The 9,951-nt window shown below is 47.3% G+C and overlaps 1 long non-coding RNA gene across 1 annotated transcript; it reads right to left on the bottom strand.

Moving 5' to 3' along the window:
• Nucleotides 1–7,095: 7,095 nt before the first annotated feature.
• LOC122375034 lies at nucleotides 7,096–7,510 on the bottom strand. The gene is made up of 2 exons (XR_006255323.1): nucleotides 7,357–7,510; nucleotides 7,096–7,151 (listed from the first exon to the last, which is right to left on the bottom strand). It is a non-coding gene; the product is annotated as an uncharacterized LOC122375034 (long non-coding RNA).
• Nucleotides 7,511–9,951: the final 2,441 nt, after the last annotated feature.

The raw sequence follows: 9,951 nt of genomic DNA, 5'->3' as shown, positions 1-9,951 counted from the left end.
CACCCATCCATCAGCACACATCAACCCAGCAGGAGAGAGAGAGAGAGAGCTAAGAAAGACTGGAGGGAAGGGATAAGGACGGGAGGAGAGAAAAGAGAGACAGAAAAGGAAAACCAGAGAGGGTAAAATGAGATAGAGGACAATGGGTAAATCAGTAAGAGGGAGCGAGAGAGGAAATATTTAGTTGTGTCAGCTTGTTTCACATGTAAAACGTAAATTTGCTTTTCATCATTACAGCTTCGGATTGGAAATTAAATCTTAGCATCCTTTTGATAAACCCACGTTGACGGGATGCAGTAGCGGCGGAACACCTTCAATTAGGGGGCGGGGGGGGGGGGCACTGCCGACTTTTGGTCCTATTATTTCCATGCAACGCTCATAGGGCTAATGTTGAAATGCAAAAATCAAAGGGGGCACGGTGCTCCGGTGCCCTTCCCGTTCCGCCGCCTATGACGGGATGGGGACGCTTTTATGGTCGTCGTTGGGAGCTCGGCACTAATGGGGTCTGGGGATGATGTTGAAGGTTTCGCAAATGTTTCATAAAAGAGATGCTATTTTTGCACAACCTATTTAACATTTTTTACGTTTGCTGTGAAAATGTTAGGCCCAGTTCATTCAAGATCAGTTCCACGACTCCACAGCTTACAACAGGAGCTAGCTAGCATAACAATTAACCCGCGCCGTGTTGGTGGCATGAACTTTCCGTCGAGTGCTGGGGGGGGGGGCGTTTCACGCCCCTCCGTCTAACTCGGCTCCTGGGCCACGTAGCGACACGCGGTAAGCGGCAATCGAAAGAGCGTCAAAAATAAGGAGGAAAACACTCGGTCATTTTAAGGTCAGGGCAAAGGTCAGGTCACCAGGATTCATCAAAGGTCAAATTTTGTTGATTTCAACGATTTTGAACACCCGACGGCTAACTTGGGAACCAATAGAGCTACAGCGCCGCAGAAAAGCGCATTCGATAGCTCTTTCAACGCTCTTTCGCCAACATGTCCTCAAGTTTGACCTCAGATCAACGGTTTAGCCCCCAGAGGGCACCGCTCTGATTGACCTCAAATTTGACCTCGGATCAACGGTGTTTTCACCGCTCTAGCACGTCTCTGTCAAAAGTAAAAAAAAACTGCTGAAGACCTTTTATGTCCTAAAATGTCCTCAGGGGCACACACAGGGGTCACAGGTGCGATTTTCCGATTCAGTATGTCATGTTTACCTATGGACCGATGTTTGAGTGGGTGTAGAACGAAATTCGTCCAAAAGAGGCGCATTTCAATTTTCTCCCATTGACTTATACCTAATGGAGCAGTCGCAAAATTGACCTGACCTTAGGTCACAGACATACAAAATCCGAGGTATCCATTTGATACACACTATTACCCTAAGCAATTACTGAGAGTTTTAAAGTCCGCTCAGTCGGTGTAGCTACAGCGAGCTTTCGATTTTTTTTTTCTGAGGTAAGGTCACTTGACGTTACGGTGACCTGACCGTCGCCGTTTTTTTTTAGATATTCGCGAAAAACCTGAGAGAGAAGGGTGTAAAACGCCCCCCCCCCCCCCAGCATGGCGCGGGTGGTCGACATAGCGACTCGGACTGAACAAATGCCTTTAACGTTTCAACGGTTGAATGAGGTGAGAGGATTGAGGTAGGCTTGAATCGGATTTTCTTCTGCTTGTCGGTAGTTTAGGTTGAAGTTAATTTCGCGAGCTGCTTAATCATTTAACAGGGAAAATTCAGCTGCACATCGTTCGGGTCAAAGTAATACCAAACATTCTCAAATTTTGTAGTAAAGAGCCAGTAGTCTACGAATATATTCAAAAAACAATTAGAAAAAGAATAAGCGGACCGGTTTCGTCTACCAAAGACTTCTTCGGCACTTTTTCAAAAAAAGTATAAGAAAAAACTAGCACAGTGACAATCGTTTGAAATAAAATTGGATTCAGTAAGAACTAAGAGCTTCATTGTCCGAAAACCGCTGACAGTTGATAGCTCAATGACACTTAGAGCCGTGCATAAGGAGGCGTGAAAACACTCTTCTCATCTCGTTCGATTACGAGAGGACCATGTCATGGCGTGAGAAAGGTGTTCTCAAAATAAATGACACTATATGAGTGAATAAATAATCCGCGCCCCTTGGGCTATTGGCGGACCCTACCACCTGATGGGGTGGTGCAGCCGTTTGGCCTTCCACCTGAGATCTCGGAAAGTTACCGACCGATTTTGAACATTCAAAGAGCGTTCGATAGCCCCACCAGGGAACTACCTTGCTACCAGGTTTTGTTGACCTAGGTGCAACCCATGACGTCACAAGTCAGGTCAAAGGTCGCATTTTTTCACCGATTTAGTCTAAGGAATGCGTTACAGTCAGTTAACACATCAAATAAAAGGCATGTAATCGAAAAACATCGATGGAGCGCTGGTTGTCTAATACATATGTTGCCTAAAGAGGTCATTGATGCCAGGTCAGTTCACAGAGGTCAGGTCACTAAGGGTTACAATATGAACCCAACTATGCTAGGGTCGTGTGATGCATGTTTTATGGTCAATTTTACATTTATAATTCAATGGTGTGGGCTAAACGGCCATTGGGGCCATTTTAGATTGCATTCTGGTGAAGGTCAGGTCAAGGTCAGGTCAAAGAAGGTCAAATTTGAACGTTGATATTTTGCATAAAAGGGGTATCTATTCGATGCAGCTCATCACAGGAAATCGAATGGTGGTCTTTGGCTTGCTCTGTGTGTTCTGTGACGGCTAAAAATTGAATTTGAAAAAATTTACGTAATAAATTTCGAGTAGTTTTTTTTTTTGGCCGTAACTTTGCTAAAAATGGAGCTAACGAGTTTAGGTTTGGCATGTCTAGAGCAGATAGTTCTATAACATATATTTCAGTTTTAATTTTGAAAGTTGTTGGTATTTTCGGGGTGTTTACTTCTATAGTTTTGATGGTCAAAATCAATTTTTGTTTGGAAATAAGAGTTAGCAGTTTGGTAGCGCTGTTTATTTTACATCTTTTTGATTTTGAATATTTTTCGTTATCTTCAAAACTGTAAGCGTGACAGCTCTTCCCGCTAAACCTTTTATTGGGTCAAAAATGACAGAACATGACATCCCTCTGACGTCATTTGTGACTAACCTTTCATAAGAGCTCTGGAAAAATTTAGTCACAAGGTGTAAAAAATGATGCCCGGAGGGGTCTTCAAAGTTTGGTGGCGACATTTGCTATACTTTAGGAGATATCGACTGAAAGGCGAGAGGGGGCCATTTCGCGCCGCCCTCCCCCCCCCTCAACGGGGCTTTTAGTTGCTGCTCTCACAGAACTATTGGTAATATTACAACGTAGTGGAATTGCAAAAGGCAATATAAGCTTCCTGCCAGCGCCGGACCAGAGTTTAAACATGCATGCTGAATTTTAACATTTAACTTTTGAATTTTTAAACCGTTGAGTTTTTTAGAAGTTGTATGAGCTGTTCAGCTCCTTTTGTGGTCCATCACAGCGGGCTTGTATGTCATTTGTCAACCAAAATCGAATTAAAAACTTTTTAAATATTTGGTCTGGCTACCTCGTCAACTTCTTAACTGGATCGTTTAGTAGCTTTTGATTGGGCACTGCCCACGTTGTCTGTCTAGCTTTTCGTGTCATAGACACTGTCTATGACACGAGAAGAGGCTGCTGACATCGTTTGTCGCGGTTGGATAATACCAATCCACGTCCCAGTGGCTGCTCGATCGCACTTTCCCTGGCCCACCTCTCCCACCAGGCTAGACTTTGCCCGGCACAGCCGTCGCCTCGGTGCCTCGGGCGGTGACCCGTTCAAAGGGGCTCACAATTCGTATGGTGTCGTGGCTCTCAAACCAATACAGAACAGTGAAACGCAAAGACTCACTTTCCATATAAGGCGAACGGCTGATTCTGGCGCCGGGGCTTCATTCATGCTAAGGCGCCCAATCACAGCGCCGCATTTCAGTTAGTGTCGGGTGCAAAAGCTACTATGCTCCGCCCCTCCATCACGTGACCCTGCCCTCACGTGGCCTCAGTCACGTGGTGTTTCCACTTCTTGGCGCATGGCGGCGCTAGTCTCGCAGGGGCGGTGGTAGCTTGCTCCCCCGCCGTCCGGGGGTGATGGGTAGCAACTGCTGGTGACTGTACCTCACGAGCACGGACTCGGAACGCGAAGTGTCGAACTCCCTCCTGTTCGGCTCGACCAGTCACGTAGAGACACGCTGCACCGGCACCGTTCGATGGCTGGCCCATGAATCCGATCACACTCCATCCGAGGCTGGTGCGAATCGCCCAGGGGTCATTGTCGCCACCGGTGACCACTTCGAGTGGCTTCAGAGCTCTGGGGCAGTTGATGCCGATCAGTATTCCCACTTCAGCGTCGGAGACGTACTCCGGCAGCTGTCCGGCCACCTCCTGCAGATGGGGCCATTCAGCTGTTGTGTCGCGTCTCGGGATCAGTTGGCGCTCAGCAGGGATGTCCGCCTTGGAGTACGTAGGAGGTAGCTCGAACTCTGTCTCGCCCTTGTGATCCTTCACCACCAGACCATGTACGACCTGGCTCTGTGTCCTGGTCCTGCCTGCGATCGTGCTCACCTCGAGGGTGACGTCCTCACCGCGCAGATCCAACTCCTGTAGCACCGACTCCTTCACAAAACATGTGTCAGATTGAGGATCGAGCAGTGCGTACACGGTCATGCTTCTGTGGGGAAGATCTCGGTGTGTCAGGTTCACAGGTACCAGCATGGAGTGAGTACACTTGGGAGACTCAGCTACCTTGTCACAGGACACATGGAGGGATACCGCAGCACTAGTCTGGGTGCCTTGGGTTGTTGTCTTGTCCACTCTGAGGGAAAGAGAATCGTCATGGAGCAGGGTAGGGTGCAGCCTGCTACACTTTGTGCATCGCTGTTTCCTTCGACACTCCTTCCATCTGTGCCCCTTCCTTAGGCACCCTCCGCAGAGACCATGCTGTCGGACCAGCTCCTGTCTGCCCTTCAGGGACATCTTGGTGAATGTCGAGCAACGGTCCAGCGGATGATCATTCTTGCATGCCACACAGTGGTGCTGCTGATTCACCCGGCCGCTTGCTCTGCTGTCTTGAGGCTTCTGATCGGTTGGTGCAGAAGTGAGGAGAACTCGTGCATTTCTTTGCTTCGGTTGCACTCGCTTGTCTTCCTCACCACTTCTGGGTAGCACTGGACCAGAGGCCACCCTGGCCTCTCTGCTCATGAACTGCACAAAGTGTGCGAACGGTGGGTACTGCGAGACAGCACCTTCTTCGGGTTCATAGATCCACCTGTCAACGATTCTTCTCCAGCTGTCAGACAGGTATCTGGGCAACTTCTTGAGGATGGCATCAATCTCTGATGGACCACCAAACATCTTCACATCACCCATTGCATTCGAACTGGCCAGACAAAGCTCTAGAAAGTCTGAAAGCTCAGTGAATGACTTACTATCACCAGCTCGCACATCTGGCCATCTCTGAAGGCGCCTCGTCATCTCATTCATGGTGACAAATGCATTGCCATACCTGTCAGTGAGGCGCTTCTTGGCTTGCTGGTAGGCATCAGCCGTTCCCATCTGCAGGAAGCCAGTGATCGCGTTCCTTGCTTCTCCAGCTGTGTAGTAGCCCAGGTAGTGTAGCCTTTCGCTGGATGAAGAGCATCTGGTCTCAATGTACGTCTCGAAGGCGTTCAGCCAGATGCGGAAGGTGGTGTGATCGCCTTTGAACACACCTGGTTCCGTAGGAGGTAGCTGACATCTCTGCGCCTGAACGGAAAGAATGTCAGCCAGAGTAGCAGCAGTAACTTGTGTTGGAGCAGACTCAGTGGACTGAGGGTGAGCAGGGGCAGGAGCCTGACAATGGGCAGAAATGGGTACAGTAGGCGGTGGCACAGCATAATCAGTCATGTCATTAACAGCTTCATGACAGTCAGTAGGTTGTGCATCAGTGTCCACCCGTTTCGTCCCATGTGACTCCATCTCCATCATGTCAACCGCCTGCTGTCTTGGTGACATCATCAACGATTCAACTTGCTGCTCCATCCTTTCAATCACCTCTTCTTTTGCTTTATGGATCCTTCTTTCTGTTTCTATTTGATGCTTTTCTTCTTTCCACTTCAGTCTTGCATCTTGGACTCCATGAGCTTCATCTCCCTTTCCAATTCCTGTCTTTCTTCCAGTGCATCAGCTTTTGCTTTCATCTCAGCTGCCTGAGTGTTCTCTTGAACCTTCATCATGAAAAGCTGGGCTTTCATGCCAGTACTCGAAGATGATCTGCTTGTCTGGGTTACCGACGAGCGTGCTCCCTGACTCTTCTTGTTCTGTTTGCACGTCGGTTCTTGTGGCGTCAACGACTCAATCATTGCTCTTGTGGTGTCCAGTTTGATGAGTCTGTCTTCATACATCAATCTGTGAGCTTCAAATTCAGCTCCCAACAAGGAGCGCAGATCTTCATGGGTCTGACGAAGCATCACATAGTTGTGCCTCCATTTGGCAATCCTCTTGGTCATTTTTTCTTCATCCTGCTCATCGTCATCTTGGCTTGTGAGGTCATCAACCAGGGACGTGCCTTCCTTTTCCAGTTTTCCCAACACCTGCTTGAACACTTTGACCTTCATGGTGGTTTGGTACTCTCTACCTTTCTCAGTCAGCCGTAATTCATGTGATGACCTCGTCTCTGGCCCACAGTCATCAGTACCCTTCTCCGAATCAGCCATGGTGACAATGCAGGTTGAGAACTCAGGACAGTTGTTAATTGGGCAAGGATGAAAATGTATGGATTCAATTCATGAAGTTAGTATGGGCAGTATTATCATGAGATATCAACTACACCAAATCTACGAAACATAGGTAGGTAGAATCTACGAGTTGCATTGTGGAATGGCATATTCTATCTACAAAGTAATGTGGCACATCCATCATGGAAAGTCATTGTCATTCAATCTACTTTTCACTATTTTACTGAGCCACAAGGAAGAAACATTTCACTGTGCCACGAAGGGGAAAGACTTTTACTGCCACGCAAAAGAAAGAAAGATTTTTACTGCCACGCAAAAGAGAGAAAGATTTTTACTGTTCTGGCTCACAAAAGAAGATTCAGTGCTGACTACAGGTATATTCTAATGTTCGCCCAATGGTGGTTACGTAAAAACTGAAAATACACAAAAATAACACAATCAGTCGAGTAAACACATGAGATACTACAATCATGGCGCTCATTCATAAAAAGCACACTAAATATCACAGCCAAAGTTACGATAAATAAATATAAATCAGTAACAAAAGAATGTAGTAACACAACAATACATTATTTAGGTCATAACTGAACCATAAATATCAATTAAATCATAACATACTCTTTCCTCTCTTTCTGTCTGGCGCGGTCCACGTGTATCAGTATCGGGCATCACCCATTACGGCGGCGCCCAGCTCCGCGCCGACTCTCGCCCAGCGCCGCGCCGACTCTCGCCGCCGCCACGACGGCGATCACCGCAGCCAAATAATATCGAGTCGCGGGCACACCCAGCTAAGGAGAACCGGATTTTTAGAACTTATCCATACCTTCAAAACTCATGGAAACGTCTTAAATTCTTCAAATTTTGAGTACCCCAGTGCGAAATTCGCCCCGACGGGTTGTCGGTCGTACCCCAACCACATTTCACACCAGTATGAACCAGTAAAACGCCTTTTCAGTCCCACGCACAAGGGGGAAAAGCTCAAAAAATTGAGCGCTCAAAAAATTGAGCGGGCCCCATTATGAAGGAATAGGCGAAACGATGGTATTTTACAATGCCGTTAGCGTCACACTACGGCAAATATCGTATCCAAATAAGGTATCAATGGCAAGAGAGAGCAACAAGGTTTCTTCTCTAACACTCGCCGTGATAATTCATATCGGTGTTTTTGGAAAGAAAATGCCCTAAAGACGCTCAACTTTTTGAGCGCCACTTGTCGTTCGGGACCGCGATACTCAATAAATTGAGCGCCACGACAGACGACAGTCAGCTGGCGCTAAAAAAATTGAGTGCCGGCCAGCATCTATACTCAATTTTTTGAGCGTTCTCCGTGACAGGTGAAGCCGGTACTGGCTGCCATTTTTGATGTTATGTTCGTTGAAATACGTTAAACTGAGTTGAAACAGAAATGCAGTAAGTTGAATGCTACGTGGTACCTAAACTTTTCACAAACCCATGGCATCATGTCACATTTTCCGCTAGTAGTTTTATCGGTCGCCTTTCGGATTCGGCACACCTCAAATAATTATACCGGGCTTGAATAATCCGTATGAATACTGTATTGATATTCTCTGACTGTACTGGGAGAAGGGAATACGTGAATACAGAAAGATATCCACCCACGCTTGAATATTGGAGAATTATAGCAGGAAAAACTGTATTGCCACGGTTACAACTTACAAGGCTATTGGCCGCAAACAAACAAAAATACTATACAATGTGGGTTAGATTCACAAACATCATCAAGTGTGGAACACAGAGACGAGCAAAACAACATCACATTATCGCATGCCAGCCCGACCACATTGGAACCGGGTGACCTGCGACCGGAACCTGCGTCTTGCCAGCATACATCACAAAAGCAGGAGGCAGTGTCGTACTGCTTTGATATAAACGACCTAAGCTCGGACTAAGCTAATCATTAGGTATCAAATCCTTAACATGTAAAGGACGAATGGAAACATCGAGTCTCAGACCAGCAGTAGCAACCATCACAGTAGCAACATCTCAAAGAACACGCGGCATTTTCAGACAGCCGTTTTGTTATCGGGCTACAGGCGGCGACGGCGTGGTTGCAGACCAGCTGCGGCGAGGTAGCGGCGTGCGGGCAAAAGGCGCGGGCACACCTCCATGTGGCCGTGCGGACAGTGCGCGGTCGGCGTCGCATAGTGGGCGGCATCGGGCTGTCCCGGGGCCGTCGAAGCCGCACAGGTTGTCGGCGCATGTGGGCGCGCGCGGTCACCACGGCCAGCTGCTCACCGCCAGCACAGACTGCGCAGCGTCGCCGCTCCGCCGGCCAGAACACGCAGACAACCCTTCTTGCAGTCACACAACACGTCGCCAAACTCATTCACCTGCTCCACCATGTTGTTGATGTCACCTAGTCGTTCAAGTTGTGGCTCGTGCCGTCGAGCATGACCTGCCCGATCGGACACGGGTCAGCGGCTTCTGCTCCAGCGAAGTCTTCATCTTGGTGACGTCTTGCTGATCTCCACAAAGGCTGAGCAGATGATCTTACCCACAGGGACGGCCGACGTCCTCGCCAGCGACCGCTTGGTTGTGCAGACCTGCCAGAAAAAGAAAAGCTGTTTGGTGATCTCAAACGATTTTTTTCTTTATGCAGTGGAACAAAATGAAAAATATGTCATACAACAGGAACTAAAAAAAGATGCAGCCTAGGTCGTCTAAGAAATGGGTGCAACATTGATAAAATTCTTCATTGAATGAATTCTGCAAATACTTTTGATAAAATGTGTGGTGATTATAAGGAGACCACTTTACTATAAAATTCCTCAGGATTCCCTATCTGGACCTGTCAAAAAATCCTGACTGCACACCAACAATGAGCATTAACTCCGAAACCTCTACCAGGTACCTAGGGATAATTAAATTCTGATTCAGAAAATATTTCACATCATACAAATAAAAAACCTGTACTATATTGAAACTGAAAATGTGATGCCGATCCAGTGACCTAAGGGTCCCAAAGTATAATAATGAATTAATCTATTATAAATTTGGTGGTGACTGCCGACTGGCGTCTGGTGGCCTAGACCTTCAGGCTTAAAAGTGGCCTTCCTTTTCCGTTGACTTCGATCCTCCAGATGGAAATGATATAAAGGATCATTTTTATCTTATTTAATATGAGCCAGTCAGCAAAGTGGCTATCCTGTTTCAGCATTCACACACACAATAGTTGACTGTCAGTCTGTCATG

Source organism: Amphibalanus amphitrite, unplaced genomic scaffold (genome assembly GCF_019059575.1).
Source record: "Amphibalanus amphitrite isolate SeventyFive unplaced genomic scaffold, NRLGWU_Aamphi_draft 001762F_arrow, whole genome shotgun sequence".
Taxonomy (NCBI): domain Eukaryota; kingdom Metazoa; phylum Arthropoda; class Thecostraca; order Balanomorpha; family Balanidae; genus Amphibalanus; species Amphibalanus amphitrite.
Note: the sequence above shows the minus strand (reverse complement) of the source record. Positions and strands in the feature narration are given on the sequence as shown.